Source organism: Geotrypetes seraphini, chromosome 12, assembly GCF_902459505.1.
Source record: "Geotrypetes seraphini chromosome 12, aGeoSer1.1, whole genome shotgun sequence".
NCBI classification, from domain to species: domain Eukaryota; kingdom Metazoa; phylum Chordata; class Amphibia; order Gymnophiona; family Dermophiidae; genus Geotrypetes; species Geotrypetes seraphini.
The window spans coordinates 69,097,688-69,115,431 of record NC_047095.1 but is presented as its reverse complement, the minus strand read 5'-3'; the positions used below and the strand labels follow the sequence as shown (position 1 = coordinate 69,115,431).

Genomic DNA, 17,744 nt, shown 5'->3' with positions numbered 1-17,744 from the left:
ATTTTACCCTTGCAGGTGTTTTTATGTGCTGGAGGTTGGGGAGAGGGGGGGGGGGCAACATGAAGTTTACGTGCATGTTATAACTCTTGCAGGTACTGGTTCAGGGTCAAAGGTTGACTACAAGTCCTGAGGGTTTCATTGATATACTTCCAGTCTTTTCCTGAGCAGCTTCAAAGAACCACGCGTGGTGAACAATTACTTTTGTGGGATTCTAGTGAAAATGATGAAAGACGCATTTTCATTTTCACAACCCAAGCAAATCTTGAGGTGTTGGAGCAACATGGACATTGGTTCATGGATGGGACATTTAAAGTTGCCCCCATTTGTTTGTACAAGTGTTTACCATCCATGCATTTGTAGACAATCGTGCACTTCCCATGATGTATGTGTTGTTGAATAGTAAAAGGGAGGAGGACTATGAACGTGTGTTAAGGAAACTGGTAGAAACCAGAAACACGTTGGCACCACTGACTATTTTGATGGACTTTGAGATAGCAAGCCTGCAAGCTGCCAGCAGAATATTTCCAAATGCTGCAGTTTTTGGCTGCCAGTTCCATCTGGGGCAATCATTGTGGCGCAAAATTCAACATGAGGGATTGACCGCCAACTATAGGGATAATGAGAGAATAAGATTGTTCACCAAAATGCTGTTAGCATTAAGTTTTGTTCCTGTAGAAGACGTTACTGAATGTTTTGAGACTTTGGAGGAGACTCGACCAGATGAGCTGATCCTGGTGTATGACTATTGGGAAGGCAATTACATCGGTAAATTGTGGCAAAATGGGAGTTGTGTCCCACCTTTTCCTATTCCTCTGTGGAATATGAGCTCCCGTGTTGAAGATGGACTGCCTCGGACCAACAATTCAGTGGAAGGTTGGCACCATACATTTCAATCTTCGGTGTCATGGAATCATCCAAACATCTTTAAACTCCTGGAGCATATACAGCGTGAGCAAGATCACACAGAACAGCTGGTTGCTCGATTCCATACTGGTAACCACGCAGCAGCCAGCAGTAAGAGCACGTATGTGAGAGTGACTCAAAGACTAACAACACTGCTCCCAACATACGGACAGAGACCTCTTTTTCAATATCTCAGAGATATAGCACATAATCTGGAACTTTAGAGTTTGATATTGAAGTTCAGGTTTTCCTGTTGCTATACTACAGTTGTGTTCACTCAGTGACATGAATTTTGCTTTGACATGTCCATACGGTCTTCCCAACCACACATGCTGCAGGAAAAGATGAGACACTTGAAAATCTCTATGTCCCCCTTTTGTTTGATGGCCCAGAAAGCCAGAGGCCCGCTAACTGTTGTGCTCAGGATACCTCCCCCAGGAGTTTCCCTGAAGCCCTCCACTGACCCCCTACCCATCCTAAATTCCACTGCTCTGACATGTGCCAAGCATGAAAGTTTTTTATGCCGACCAGGTAACCCACTCAAGCATACTGTACTCACTTTGACCTTTTCAAGGTGTTGTGGGTGGTGTTCATAGGCTTTTTCCTTCACGTAGGGCAGGTCAGATGATGTCATTGCTGGAGCGGCTTCAGGGATAGCCATTGTTAAGCTCCTTCCCTTTTTCTACCCTTCAAATGTTGCTGATTTAATTGGAAGGGTGTGTTGTCATTTGTTTTGAAGGGTCTCAAAGCAAGATGTGTGGTTTCCACACAAGCTGCAGGAAAAGATGAGACACTTGAAAATCTCTATGTCCCCCTTTTGTTTTTTGGCCCAGAAAGCCAGAGGCCCGCTAACTGTTGTTTGTGCTCAGGATACCTCCCCAAGGAGTTAGATACTAAAGGAATAAAGGGAGAACTACAATAATATTTAAAGAAAAGACAGGATACTCGGAAAAGGACAACAGGGCGGGGATGTAACAAGTAGGCCCAATGCAAAAGGACTAAAAAAAGTTTGAAAATCCTTACAAGGACAGCTAAACTTGGAAAGCATCTTTAAAAAGAAATGTCTTTAGAGAGGGTTGTAATCTCTCTTAACTACGCAACAGTGGCCTAAATTCCTTGTCATAGTAGGCAGCCTGAAATTCAAGTGTATGTTCCAAGGATTTCTTGCTCTTACAACCTTGCGCAGATGGGAAATTAAACAAACCAAAAGCAATGATTTTCCCAATTAAAGATGGGTTATCTTTGGCCAGTCCAATAAAAATTAGTTCTTCCCTGGTACAAATCATTCCAAATCTTAAATTGCTGGGCATAATCTTTGATAGAAAACTATCCTTCCATTACCACATTAGTTCAGTGGTAAAGAAATGTTTCCACCGATTGCACATGATTTGCTCATTATCTAAATTGCTCAACTCATCTTCATTAAATATTTTAATCTATTCATTTGTGATTGCATGCCTGGATTACAGTAATGCCTTACATAAAGGGATAACTAAAAAAGAAATTAGACAGTTACAGATAATCCAGAATACAACGGTCAAAATTATAGCTCATGCAAGAAAATTCGACCATGTAACCCCCTTGTTGATCGCAGCCCACTGGTTACCCATCGAGTACAGAATTACATATAAAATTCTGCTATAAAACTCTTGAAAGTAATCAACCTGAATTCATTAACAGACTACTGATTCCATATTCGGTCAGTCTCTTAGAATTTGCTTTCTATTCCATCTTTAAGACACCATTAACACCTTACTTGCTTATATTTTCTCGGTTACTGCCCCATCTCTTTGGAACTCTACTCCGAGCCATTTAAGAGAAGCTTCCTCTTGAATTTACTTTAAGTCCAACTTAAAAGCATTCTTGTTTAAAGATGCCTTTGGGCTCTAGCTGTCCTTGTAAGGACAATCTCTTTTTATTTTTCATTCAGTACTGAATTCTGGTTCTTTTTCTTTTCGAAAGAATTTATATTTCCCCTGTTATTATTATTATTATTATTGTGATTCCCCTTCTCTGTTCTTTCCTATCAATTATGTTCTGTAGTTCTACCTTAATTCCTTTTTGTTCCAGTTCTGTTTTGTTACTAATTTGCTGGTTTTACTCTGTTTTTAGCCTTGGTATTACCAATTTATTACCTTTTAATATATTGTAAACCGCCAAGAAGTTTGATTTGGCGGTATAACAAATTTTTAATCAACTTGGAATTTGGGGGAATAATGTCTTCCTACCATTCCTGCGATGCTACCCTAGGAGAAGTGGAATGGAGACCAGGCTTCAGAGTAGCAATTCCTCCTGGATGTGCAATGCTGGGGTTAAGTAAGACGAGGCCAAGAAAAAAAAAGGAGAAAGGGATCTGGGTGTCATTTAAGTTCAAACAATTTTTATTGATGCAAACAACAACACATACAACATTAAAACTTGTATGTGAACAATTTAACACCTCATAAATAATTCAAGCCCCATTATTCTCAAAGAAGCCTATATCCCAGGGCTGTCCAATCTTTTGGCTTCCCTGGGCCGCACTGGCCGAAAAAAATGTTTCTGGGGCCACACAAATGCACACATGCTGCAGCAAGACAGAGGAGGGAGCCGGCAAGACGGTAAACATCCGGGGGCAGCAGAGGAAAACACTGCATCGCCCTCGACCGGGGCCACATATCCCATCTATGAACTTAACTCAAATTACTGCTTTGAAACACGCGTTAATGCAAAACAGGAAATGAAGGCCCTCTTTACATTTCTTCTAATCTAATCTAATCTAATGCTTGGCTTTATATACCAAAACTTCAATCCAGGAAAGCTCGTCTCGGTTTACAGTAGTTAGTTTAGGCCAATAAGGACTGAAGAGAAAGAAAAAAAAATCAAAACGAGAGGAAATTAATTACCAAAGTGCTTAGGATGAAGAGATTGTCTTTGAGAAATTAAGAAGATTCCAAGATGTAATTTCTGCACTAAAAACGGAGGAGTCTGCAAGATCACTGCAGATCTGGGTTAAGAAGGTCAAAAGAAAAAGGTGTAAAGTTGATCCAGAATCTGTGGACTCTGTTTTTAAATACTAATTCCACTAAAAGATCTGATGATTTCTTTTAGGTTAGGCCTCCAACCAGACACAGACATAATGTTGATGATATATTCCTGGGGAATGGGCATCTTTAATTTATGTGATACAGACATAGAAATATATCTGATGATTGACTATTAGATTAGTCGATTACTGAATTCAGGGAATTAACTGTTTGTTCATTGGAAAGTTCATGATTTCTTGATCGTTTTATTGGGGATGGGATGGTGGAATTAAATATGGCAGTCTTATCTGATATATGCTATTTTTAATTTTGTGAGTTTATTTATTCAAATTGATATTTTATTATTAACGAAATGAAAGAATGGGTAATAAGGTTAAGTATGTTAGAGAGCTATTACAGGGGACTTTCAATTGATTTTTAATTATTATTTTAGGACTGATACATTTCAAAGATCTATCATTAAATGTTAGATATAGGAATGGGGAAGGGGAACTTTTAATAGTTTATTTATCTAATTGATTAAAAATGGCTTAAATATAATATGACTTAAATATAAAGAGGGATATTAATTGATGTTTTATTGATGATTTTACAATAGATTTAATATGTTCATTTGGAAAGGATATATTTTTTTACGTTTTAGCGCTGTTTCTTAAAAATTGAATGTTTGGGGAGGGGAGTTTTCACTTGTCCAAATGTTAGCATACAAGCTTTCGTATGAGATAATGGGGTGGGTCGAGGGAGGGATTCAAACTTTGTATAGCTCCCCTGCTGCTAGATTGTATATTAATAATAATTTCTCAGAGCATTTCTCTTTGCAGAGGGGTGTTAGACAAGGATGTCCTTTATCTCCTTTGCTTTTTGACATCGTCCTGGACATCGTTGTTATTAGCTTTTCAACAGGCAGAGGAGATCCAGGCTATTCCTTACACAGGTCGAGAATACAAGGTATCTGCTAATGCGGATGACATTTTGCTTCTTTTGAGGAATCCTGAAACAACCATTCCACATTTACTGGATTTGATAGAGAAATTTGGGAAAATTTCAGGATATAAAATAAATTGGAGTAAATCAGAGGTTCTTCCGCTTAATGTACATTGTACAAAAGGTTTATTCGATTCATTCCCCTTTCTTTGGAAGGAAGAAAGGTATAAAATATCTAGGTATTTGGATAAAAAATATGCTGGAAGAGACAATGAAAGTAAATGAAAAATCTTTATTGCAGAAGGTCACAGAAATGTGTGAGCATTGGAATCCATTACATCTGTCTTGGTGGGGAAGAGTTCAAACTATTAAAATGATGATTTTGCCTGTGTATGTCGCCAGTTTTTGTTCTGGGGTCCTTTTATAAAAAATTAAATAGTATTCTTACAAAATTTATTTGGCTAGGTAAAATTCCAAGAATTGCTCTAGTATCTCTACAAAAGCAAATTACGGAGGGTGGTGTAGCAAGATTTATGGTACACTAATCAGTTGCATAAACAAATTACGTGTCTGTTAGTTTTGTCTAGGGAAAACCATAAACTCTCTGCCAGGTTCAGCTTCCTTGCCTATTTACACGACACAAGACCCAGGCTAATGAGAAATACTTTTATTATGAAAATAGGAAAATATAATTCACAAGCCAGCTGCAATATCTAAATATTGTTCACAAAATATCTGATTACATAAATGAAACTCAGTACATAATTATCACAATACACTTGTTAGATAACTAAGTAAAACTAATTCTTACACACACTAAACAATTCCTTATAATAATAATAATCCCTGATTAGCAGCAATTGATTACAGTTATCACCAAGGTAGCTTTCCAAACCTTATCCTATATCACAATCGGATGCACTTATCTATCCCCAGTTTAAAGATAATAAATTCCTTATCTCACCATCTGATTAGGCCAAATATGTGGCCATTGAGATGCAGTAATTTGATACTTCAGATGAGCCGTAGACATTGGTTCAAATGGAGGCTTCATCAATTGAGCAAGAACATTAAGATCCCAAACCACTGGAGGCAGTTTGAGAGGAGGGTTGACATGAAAAAGTCCTTTCATGAATCTGGAAACCACCTGGTGAGCAGAGAGAGGTTTCCCTTCAATAGAAACATAGAATATGACGGCAGAAAAGGGCCAAGGCCCATCAAGTCTGCCCACTCTAATGACCCAGCCCCCTAAGTTCTTCCTTGAAGTGATCCCACATGCTTACCCCATTTTTTCTTAAAATCTAGCACGCTGCTGGCCTCAATTACCTGCAGTGAAAGATCATTCCAATGATCAACCACCCTTTCGGTGAAGAAATACTTCCTGGTGTCGCTATGAAATCTCCCATCCCTGATTTTCAACAGGTGCCCTCTTGTTGCCATAGGTCCTTTAAGGAAAAAAGATATCTTCTTCTACTTCAATACGGCCTGTGACATATTTGAACATCTCAATCATGTCTCCCCTCTCTCTGCGTTCCTCAAGTGATCCTTGTAAACTGTGTGGGATAAAAACTAAACTAAACTAAACCAAACCTTAAGTTTATATACCGCATCATCTCCACGGATGTGGAGCTCGGCACGGTTTACAAGAACTTAAAATATAGGAAGAGAAGGAAAAAAAAGGTTTACATGAACTTATATATAGAAGAGAAGAGTAAGGGGGGATAGAATTACATTTTAGTGAAAAGCCAGGTTTTCAGTTGCTTGCGGAATAATTGGAGGGAGCCCAGGTTCCGCAGAGGGGTAGTGAGGTCGTTCCAAAGACCTGTGATTCTGAAGAGAAGGGATTTTCCCAGTTTGCCTGCATAGCGAATACCGTGTAGAGAGGGGAAGGATCGTTTATACCTTTGGGCGGGTCTGGTAGAGTCAGGACTCGAGGAGTTATAAGATAGTGGGATTAAGTTTAGAAATTTTAAAAATAAATAAAATAAACAGCAGTAAAACTGGAACAATTGGGAATGGATGGGAAAGGAAAGGGAAAGCTGGATGGAGGTACATGGGATGAGCACGGAGGAGGGGGCACAGAAACGGAGAGGGCTTGTCAAACACAGTCCCATAAAACCGGATGCAGTGGCTATTCTTTGTACTTTGAAATAATCACAACCAAGTCACTGAAGGCAGCACACAGCTTTCTCCCAGGAACTTTTCAAAGTCCTGAACTGGGTGAATCGAGTGCTTGAGAAGAAGCCCTCCTCTCATTCCCCCAGTTTCCAAGCACCGTAAATACATTTTGGTCCATGATCATCTGTCCTCAGCTGAGACGCGGGGATTTACTCTGTGCATGATTTTTTTTGCACACTTCTGCTTTTTGCACCATAGAGACCAGTGAGATCAGAGGAGCAATGCCACATAAGCATATCGAGGACCTTTGACTATCACATGCAACTAAACAAACTCCACCGCATGGAGAATTGTGCATATGAACAACTGCTCCCTGTCCGAACACAAATCACCTGGTAGTTGGGAGCACATTCGGGACATGTGTAAGTAGCCAACATGCCGTTCTTGGCTACTTGGGATGGGGAAGGAGGAAGGATTAAGAGAGTCCCACTTAGAATACGAATTTCAGAGTAAAATAAAGAGTAACAGACTCAGATTAGAGATCAGACAACTATGGATTATGAGCACACTCACCCAGGCACATTTTACTGATGCTGATTAAGGTGCCACATCTGGGCAAAATGCCTGTCAGATTTATTCTCTTATCTAAAAAAAAAAAAAATAAATAAAGTGCATACAATAGTGTTTTATTGCAAACCACAAGCAAGTTCCAGCTATGCTCCCTTCTGTTCCAGCCACGTAAAAGCCATTCAACATTGCAGATGTTATTTGAGGCTTTCGGGGAATTCCTTTGAAGGGTTTATCTGACCCTAGTGAATTCTGCGGCCTATGTAAGTTCAAGAATTCCCACTAGGAAGTCAGGCCACACTGCCTTGCTTCCAGGAACTCATTTCCCAGGGGGAAACCCCCCCCCTTGTTATTAGAGAAACTGGAGGGGTGGGGGGTGAATTATGATCCTGGATAATTAGGACACCCTACTTTTCTAACTAACAGAGCAGTAAAATGAACTTCCTGCCATGCCACCCTGAACGCAGCAGGTTCTGCAGTTCTGTTTTCTGAAAAGCCAGTTGCATCCAAACTTAGAAGTGATCTCATCTTTCTCCAGGGCTGATAAAACAGTAAGTGGGGCGAAGGGTGGAGAGGAGTTAAAACAGTAGATTATCAGCCGCCAAGAATCTCAGATTCAGCTCCTGGCTGGCTGTGACATTAGAGAAGTCTCTTGATATTCCTGTGTCTCGATTCTAACTGCTGCTCTGACACAGATTTCTCTACAACCACACAAATCCTGTTCACACTAGAGGCATATAATAGAGAATGGCACGGGGACAAATTTTTCCCTGTGCCCGCAGAAACTCAATTTCCCTGTCCTGTTCCTGTTCCTGTGAGTTTTGTCACTGTCGCTGTCTCTGCCCCATTCCTGTAAGCTCTGCCTTAACTGCACAAGCCTCGAACCCTTATGATTTTAAAGTGTTTTAGGCTTGCGTGGATGAGGACGGAACTTAGGCATTGGTGGAAAGAGGCATTATGACATCACAATCTCAGCTCTAGAATGTTGCTACGTATGATTTTAAAGGGTTTGAGGCTTGCGCGGATGAGGACGGAGCTTAGGCGTTGGTGGAATGAGGCATTATGACATCACAATCTGAGCTCTAGAATGTTGCTACTTAGGATTTTAAAGGGTTTGAGGCTTGTGCGGATGAGGATGGAGCTTGCAGGAATGGGGCAGGGACAGGAAAAGAACTCACAGGGACGGGGTGGGAAAAAGAGTTCCTGCGGGGACACAGAAAAATTTGTCCCCTTGTCATTCTCTAGTGTCAGCATCCACACTGCCTAATGCTTGCCCGTGTTAACCTCAGGCCCCATCACACATCAGTCCTGGCTATGCCACTCTGTCAAACATTACTGTATGAAAGTTTCTGGTGTTCCATCACTTCCTGGCAACAATTTGTGAATTGCTCTTTGCCTAAGCAGATTCAAGGCGAGGGAAGGTGGAGAAAGAGAGAAGGGAGAGGAGATAGAAGCAAGAGGAGGGGGAGGAATAGGCTTGTCTCACCAGACAGCTTGAACATCTCCAAATTTCTGGAATCTTCTAAAGATTTGATAACTAAACTTGCTACATTATTGGTAACTTTTAAATCTAAGATGGAAAAACAACAAATTCTTAAATTATACTTTGTAAATAAGAAAGCACTGTTTTGTGGACAACAATTAAATATTTTTCCGGATGTGTCCAGATAGACACGATTTAGAAGAAGGCAATTTCTACAGCTTAAACCTCAAGTTTTGGCTGTGGAAGCTGCATTTTTCCTAAAATTTCTTTGCGTGCCTTGTAACATATGGGAATGAAAAATTTATTTTTGTAGATCCATTACAGTTGGAAAATTTTCTGAAAGATAAACCTGTGCAGAAAGTTTCAGATACTAATTTGATTGAAGATAAAAAGTAAATCTCAAAGATAAAAAAGGAATCCCTAAAGAGTATATACCACAGAAAAATACTATAATATCAGAGCAATGTACTCAAATTACAAAGTTAGAAATATTGTACATATTTATTAATTTAAAATTTGCACAAATATCACAAAATTTTCATAGAATAGCATCCACAGAACACCATACAAACACTACAAAAAAACCAAACAAGATATAACAACATATAACATATAACAAGCACTATCAAACCAAGCTGGAGAAGGCCACACAAAAGATCATACAATGATATATAAATATAGCTGTGTTCAAAAGTTCATAAATCACTTAGCTTGAAGGTTCAAAGTCTTCCTGGAACAATGTCCACGAGGAGTAAAGCAAGCAAGATGATTTGGGGCCATCCAGAAAGGAAAAAATCAAAAAACCAACAACCCAGGTAGATTAGAGTTTAAATCCAACCTCCTTATCACAAAGTGCAGGTGCAAGTGCAAACGTGCTGTCAGTGAACAGTATAATTAGTTAGATAATCAAGAAGGTCTCAAACCAAGAGGACAGAGAGCATTTTCAAAGTCTTCACAAGCAGAGATGAAATGCATCTTGCTTGCTTTACTCCTCGTGGACATTGTTCCAGGAAGACTTTGAACCTTCAAGCTAAGTGATTTATGAACTTTTGAACACAGCTATATTTATATATCATTGTATGATCTTTTGTGTGGCCTTCTCCAGCTTGGTTTGATAGTGCTTGTTATATGTTATATGTTGTTATATCTTGTCTGGTTTGTTTGTAGTGTTTGTATGGTGTTCTGTGGATGCTATTCTATGAAAATTTGGTGATATTTATGCAAATTTTAAATTAATAAATATGTACAATATTTCTAACTTTGTAGTTTGAGTACATTGCTCTGATATTATAGTATTTTTCTGTGGTATATACTCTTTAGGGATTCCTTTTTTTATCTTTGAGATTTACTTTTGAATCCCGTTGTTTATTGGTTGCAGCTGTGCTTTTTTTTTGAAGATAAAAAGTGACATATTTAATTGAGGCCTATTTTGCCTGCCAAGAATACTCTAATTTGTTTTAATTTATTTCTCATTATAAAACTAAAGTGTAGTACAGTCAAACCTCGGTTTGCGAGTAACCCGGTTTGCGAGTGTTTTGCAAGACGAGCAAAACATTCGCGCAAAACGTGTCTCGCAAACCGAGTGTTGACTCGATTTGCGAGCACCCCCCGATAACCGGCATCGCTCCCCCCCACTCACAGGAACCCCCCGCCCGACCAACTTTAACTCACCCCCCCTTTGGCACCGGCACGCAGCCCACAAGTGCCGGTGCCGCTTGAAGATCTTCTTCTTCCCAGTCTCTGCCGGCTTTGAGCATGCATCTGCGCATGCTCAAGCCCTTCTAATTCTCCCTCTCGCCGGTGCCAAAGGGGGGGTGAGTTAAAGTTGGTCGGGCAGGGGGTTCCTGTTCTCGTGGGGGGAGTGCCGATTCACGCGGGGGAGGGCCTTTGCGAGCGGGGGGAGCGGTTCTCGTGCCGGTTCCAGACGGGGGGGGGTTTGAGTTAAAGTTGGTCGGGTGGGGGGTGCCTGTTCTCACGGGGGGTGCCAGATCACACGGGGGGGGGGGGGACTTTGTGAGCGGGGGGGGAAGCAGCGCCCTAGCCTCGGGGGGGGGGGGGGGGAGGGGAACGTATCAAAGCGAGTTTCCATTATTTCCTATGGGGAAACTTGCTTTGATAAACGAGCATTTTGGATTACGAGCATGCTCCTGGACCGGATTATGCTCGTAATCCAAGGTACCACTGTAGTATTAGGCTCCATTAATGTGGACTGGAATTGATGTTTATTTTTGCCTGTTTAGATTTGTTTTATGTATGACATTGTTTATTTTCCTGTATTTTGTTATCTTTTAGGGCTCCTTTTACGAAGGCACGTTAGCGATTTAACGTGCATAATAGCGTGCGCTAAACTGCCGGACGCGCTAGCCGCTACCGCCTCCTCTTGAGCAGGCAGTAGTTTTTCGGCTAGCGCGGGGATTAGTGCGTGATTAAAAGTCGCGCGCATTAAAGCCGCTACCGCAAATTCGTAAAAAGAGCCCTTAGTAACAAAAATCAATAAAGAAGGGAAAAAAAAGAGGAGGAGGAAGAAAGTCTTCTAATCGGGTGGTAATGAAGGGATTTCGGTACAATTTACTTTGGAAGGAATTAAAAACTCTGAGTCAATTTTATTTATTTATTTAATTTTCTATACCTTTCTCCCAGGGGAGCTTAGAACGGTTTACATTTATTCAGGTACTCAAGCATTTTCCCCTCCCAATCTATCTAATGTACCTGGGGCAATGGGGGGATTAAGTGACTTGCCCAAGGTCACAAGGAGCAGCGTGGGTTTGAACCCACAACCTCAGGGTGCCGAGGCTGTAGCTTTAACCACTGAGCCACTCTAGAAATCAAAATGTAGCAAAATGAGCCAAGTATAGAACAGTGAAGCCATTGTGACATCACTCATGAGGTTGGCTCATAGTCATTGGTGGAATGAGGCATTATGATGTCACAATACCAGCTTTGGTTATCAGAGGCTGAAGCTTTTCACACTATTTATTTATTCAGTTTTCTATACCGTTCTCCCAGGGGAGCCCAGAACGGTTTACATGAATTTATTCAGGTACTCAAGCATTTTTCCCTGTCTGTCTTGGGGGTCTCACACTATCTAATGTACCTGGGGCAATGGGGGGATTAAGTTACTTACCCAAGGTCACAAGGAGCAGCGTGGGTTTGAACCCACAACCTCAGGGTGCAGAGGCTGTAGCTTTAACCACTGCACCACACGCTCATTTTTGGAAACCAGAGAATGAAGACAAGGAGCAAAACAACCGACAGCTCAGCAGCAGATATTAACTCTGGCATGAATTTGCCACCTGTCTATGGCACTGTGATCCAGTTCCAACCCTTGAATTCCTACATCTGTTTACTTTATGAAACAGGAGCAGGCGGTCGAGAACACAAACGCGGTGCACATAAACGCTCCTTCTGAACAAGTTGCTTCACCTGCCACTGCCTCAGGTACTAATTTACTCAGCATCCCCCGCACACACAAAGGACGCGATGCTCTATGGATTTCGTACAATTAGGTGCCAGGATGATACATGTTAAGTGAGAATTTCATAATGGAAGCTGCTTGCACTATTGCCCTTATAGAGCACTAGCCTGCACTTACACACCTAATTGTAGACACTTAGATACATAACTGCTGGTCTCTGTCCTCTCTTGCCTCTCCCTACACTCCTCCCTGGGAAGTCTGTTCATGTACCCTTCTCTTCTACTGCCAACTCGACTCACCCTTTCTCTCTTGCCGCACCTTACACCTGGAGCAAACTGCCTGAGTCAGTACGTCACACTCTGTCCCTGGAACTATTCAAATCCAGAGTTAAAGCCCACCTCTTTGAGAATACATTTAACTCATAACCCCCTCACCCTAAGCACCCCGAGAAACTCCCTAATCCTCTACTTGTCCTGTTGTCTGTTAATATAGATTGTAAGCTCTACTGAGCCGGGACAGTCTCATAAATATGTTGTAGACCAGTATTCTTCAACCTTTTTACACCTACGGACCGGCAGAAATAAAAGAATTGTTTTGTGGACCGGCATCGGTCCGCAGACCGGCGGTTGAAGAACACGGGGCTAAGTCGTGGGCCAGACCCTGCCCCCATAGTCTTAATCGTAACACTATTTTTTCCATTCATTTTTCATATACACACACAATATAATCTTATTAACAACGCATCGATCGCACCGGAGACTGGCAGTTGAAGAACAGTTTTGGGCCTGATGCACATGCCGGCCCTGTGGATTGGCAGGAAATTTCTGTGGACCGGCACTGGTCCGTTGACCGGTGGTTGAAGAACACTGTTGTAGAGCACTACATATGCCTATCAGTGCTATAGAAATGTTACATAGTACTAATACTCTGTAATCTGTGTGTGTAAGTGCTGGACATGCTCTTGATATGCCATGTTCCTCTCCGGTCCACACCCTCCCTGCAGTTGCACTAGCAACTCTACGGAATGTCCGTGTCAAACTGGCTGTTGAAACTTCCTGGGTAAGTGACCCAACCTCTTGTAATGTAATCGAACCTTGAACGGATTAGGTGAAGGCGGCATAGAAAACCTGATTAACGTAACATGTCTAATGCTAATTGTCAATGGAAAAAGAGTTTCCTCAGGGGCTGATGCTCCTCAAAATCTTAATCTGAGTGGTGCCAGGAGAGCCTCCGAGAGTGCGGACTTTAAATGTTAAAAATGATATAAATGAGATTTTGAAGAGCCACAGCCCCTGAGGAAACGGCTGGGAAGCCCTGGGGCCACCTGTTAAGTACCACCGTGGGGCCCCTGAGGAAGCCGTGGGGCCACCAGTTAAGTACTCTTCTTAATATCAATTAGGCACTACACAAATAATGACCAATGATGAACAGGCCAGGAAATATATTTAAGTAGTGTCTGAGGTCTTGGATACAAAGTCAATCTGCATTGCTTTGCTCATCAGGGCCAGTAAGTTGAATTAACACCAATAAGTCCATTTGCAGCCAACAATGTATGTTGGGTGTGAACTCCCATTCTATAACCTGTGCTGGACCTTTGCACCCCAAGCATGAACTTATGAAGACAAGTGTACAGAATGAATGGGGAGGGGGGAGGGGCTATGGCAGCAACTGCAAGGCCCCACCTGAATAGAAAGGACAATGAGAGGAACCCAAGACTCAACCTTGGCCAAGGGATTCCCCTGGATTCTTCCCAACCCTGAAAGCTGCCTCTGAAAGACAAGAGTAGCAAATCCACCCACCCTGTCCCCGGAGCCCAGAAGGAAATGGGCGGATTCAGCCAGCCAGGGCGCCCAGATGCTGCAGCTGCCAGGGCCCCGGATGCGGGCAGATGTGGCCGGATGGGGATCGGTACTCACCGGGACACCTGCCGGCTCCTAGCCGCCGCGGCTGCTGCGCTGCCTGGCTGCGGGAGCGGCTGGGCGCCCGCCGCTCCTCCTCCGGTTCCCCAGGGCCGGCTCCGGTGCCTCGTTCTCAGCCGCTCGCACCATGCTGCTGTCCGGTCACTCCAGCCTCCCTCCGCCCGGCAGCCGCCAGCGCCGCTTCACATCCCGTCGGGCAGAGGCTGCCCCCTCCCCCGATCCCCTGCTACTCCTCCCTGTCGATCTGCTCCTCTCCTCCCCGATCCTCTTCCCCTGCTGCTCCTCCCTGTCGATCTGCTCCTCTCCTCCCCGATCCTCTTCCCCTGCTGCTCCTCCCTGTCGATCTGCTCCTCTCCTCTCCCGATCCCCTTCCTCTGCTGCTCCTCCCTGTCGATCTGCTCTTCTCCTTCCCCTGCTGCTCCTCCCTGTCGATCTGCTCCTCTCCTCCCCCGATCCCCTTCCTCTGCTGCTCTTGCCTGCCGTTGTGTTCCTTTCCTCCCCCCTCCCCTTCCCCTGCTCCCCCTCTCCCTCCCCAAAAGAAAGAGACAAATGAGAGAAAAAGCAGCTACGGAGCGATGCTGCAATCAAAACAGCTGGAAGGGCGCTCGCTCCTGCCTCCCTCTCCTCACTGCCCCCTTCCACCACCAGCCCCGCTCCTCCTCCCTTATCTCTCTCGCTCAGGACTCAACGGTGAAACTCTAAAATATGAGCTGCTGAAATTGTATCAGCCTGATCCAAGGAGACAGCTTGGGGGGAAACTATTTCCACCTCCACATTTAGGTGCATAAAGACTCTCTGCAAGCCAAATTTGGAAACGATGTGAGGAGGGGGCCTTTAAGTTCAGAACAGATCCTTTGGCTGTGCCATAAAGCTTCATCAAGCCGGATAAGCACTAAAGAGGAACAGGGTGTTGGGCGCTGGTCTTTGACCAGAGGGCCGCCGCGTGAGCTGGGTGCGATGCTGGGCACAATGGACCACTGGTCTGACCCAGCAGCTTTATCTACCTTTCATTTATCAGGGTGGTGTCTGCATGGGGCTTTGCTGCATTCATGTGTTATATGTATTAGTGTGACACAGTGGCGTGCCAAGGGGGGGGGGGTAATCTGCCCTGATGCACGCCCCAAGGGAGTGCACAGCCGTCCACCCTCCCTGTTCTGCCACTGCTGCTTTCCTTAACCAGCAGCAGCGGCGGCAGTAAACTGTAAACTGTGTCTGGCGGTTGTTCAGCTTCTGGCCAGCTCCCCTGCTCAAAGCCGTGGGTATCGGCTCCTCACGCGATCTGCGGCTGTGTCGGAAGCGGTCCCTCTGATATCAGAGAGGCTTCCAACGCAGTCGCGGATCGCGTGAGGTGTAGACACCTGCGGCTTTGAGCAGGGGAACCGGCCAAAAATGCTGGGCAGGGAAGAGAAATGTTGTTGCTGCACAGGGAGGGGGGGGGGCATAGAAATGTTGCTGCTACACAGGCAAGAGGGAGAGAAATGCTGCTGCTGCTGCACAGGGAAGGGGGGGAGAGAAATGCTGCACAGGCAAGGGGGAGAGAAATGCTGCTGCAGCACCCAATTGGGGGGAGAGAGGGAAAGAGGGAGAAGGAAGACAAGGGAGAGGAACCAGAGATGCCAAGTCCATGGGAGGGAGGGAAAGGAAGGCAGATACCAGACCATGGAGGGGGAGGAATAGGTGCCATGGCATGGGGGGAGGGAAGGGAAGGAGATAGAGATACCAGACCATGGTGTGGAGTGGGAAGGAAGGAAGGAAAGGAGAAGAGAAAGAGAGATGCCAAAACATAGGGGAGGGGTGGAGACAGAAAAATAGAGAGGGGGTGAAGCTGAAATGAATCATGTGCAAAGGAGAGAAGGGACATAGGATATATAGTTTATTGAAGGGACATAGAAAGAGGGAAGATGCCATATGGAAGAGAAGTTGGACAGTAGATGGAAGGGGTAGAGAGAGAGGGCAGAAGCTGGGTGGAAGGGGCAAAGAGAGAGCAGATGTTGCATGGAAGGGAGAGAGGACAAACGCTGTATAGAAAGAAGAGAGCAAAGAGAAGATGATTAAAGCAGAAATGACAAAAGGTAGAAAGATTTATTTTGTTGCTTTACTTAGAATCAAGTAGTACTGTAACTGTATTGATAAAAGTTAATAAATAGGAAATGGAAATAAGGCAATTTTTTGGACTAAACCCCTTTCCTCAGGCCAAGATACCATAACAGCAGTATACTGTACTGTTCTGAAGAAAGATTTGGCCTCTGAAAGGTAATTGAAAAATGGATTAGTCCAATAAAATGGTATTTTCTTATTTCTCATTATTTGTTTGATTTTTATTTGTTAATTCGTAAAGTGGTGATTGTTATGTATTAGTTTTTTCAAATTTACATCTACTGGCTTTATATTTTGCACAGTATTAGGGGACATGTGTCACTGTTTTTGTGGTGTTGTGGTGTTGCATTGTATGCAGAGTCTGGTTTCTTGGCGGTTCAGTTTAACTTTTGTCTACATATTTCTATTTTTAGTTTGTGATTATTCCATATTGGGCAAGGGTGTATCTCTTTTCTGTGTGTATGAAAAGGTCATAGTTTTCAGTTGGCATTGACTACAGGATCAATTGACTGTGCAGGATCTGGCTTGTTTAGTTTTACAATGTATGTGTTGGTGTTCTAGTGCTCACTGCAGTGTTTAAGATGCTGCCTTTTCCTAGGTACACTCTTGTTGTACGATATGTGGATTGTTACTAAAAATCATATTTTTCATATAGATGAGGGAGGGGGGTGTCAAAAAATGAAGGGGCCCCGGGTGTCACATATGCTAGGTACAATAGAGTAAACACTTTCAACACTGAGTGTGAAGATGTCCAAAAATGTAAGACAGGAACAGCATAGACCTAACTCAATCCAAAAAATGAAGGAAAAATCCTCAGAAAGGGCCCTCCCACCTCACCAAAACGGCTCAAAGAGGGGAAGGGGTAAAACGCGGACGTCGTGGATCTAAACCGCACATCCTTAAAAATGCGAGATCCGCGCCACTTTTGAGGTCCATGCCACTTTTAGTCTGGCTCTGACAGAGCTCTATGACAATTTAATTCTCACGGATCCTAATGCTTTTCCCTCCCTATGCTAGGATCCGTCAGAGTTAAATTGTCATAGAGCTCTGTCAGAGCCAGACTAAAAGTGGCACGGACCTCAAAAGTGGTGCGGACTTCGGATTTTTAAGGATGTGACGTGCAGTTCAGAACCGTGAGGTCCATGAGGGATCCGGGGGTCTGAGCTGAGCTGCAGGGAAAGCGAAGGCGGACTTACGGACCTCGGATTTTTAAGGACGTGCAGTTTTAGATCCGTGAGGTCCGTAAGGTCCATGAGGTCCGCGTTTTACCCCTTCCCTCAAAGAGGTGGTCG

General features: G+C 43.5%; 1 protein-coding gene across 2 annotated transcripts in view; it reads right to left on the bottom strand.

Annotated features, from left to right (window-relative positions):
- B4GALT2 (beta-1,4-galactosyltransferase 2) overlaps nucleotides 1-14,625 on the bottom strand; it is a 175,233-nt gene extending 160,608 nt beyond the window's left edge. Inside the window, exon 1 of one of the 2 annotated variants that reach the window (XM_033916639.1) lies at nucleotides 14,353-14,625. The gene's annotated coding sequence lies outside the window, so the exon portion shown is untranslated. The remainder of the gene's footprint in view (nucleotides 1-14,352) is intronic. The other variant, XM_033916638.1, reaches the window with a different exon arrangement.
- Nucleotides 14,626-17,744: the final 3,119 nt, after the last annotated feature.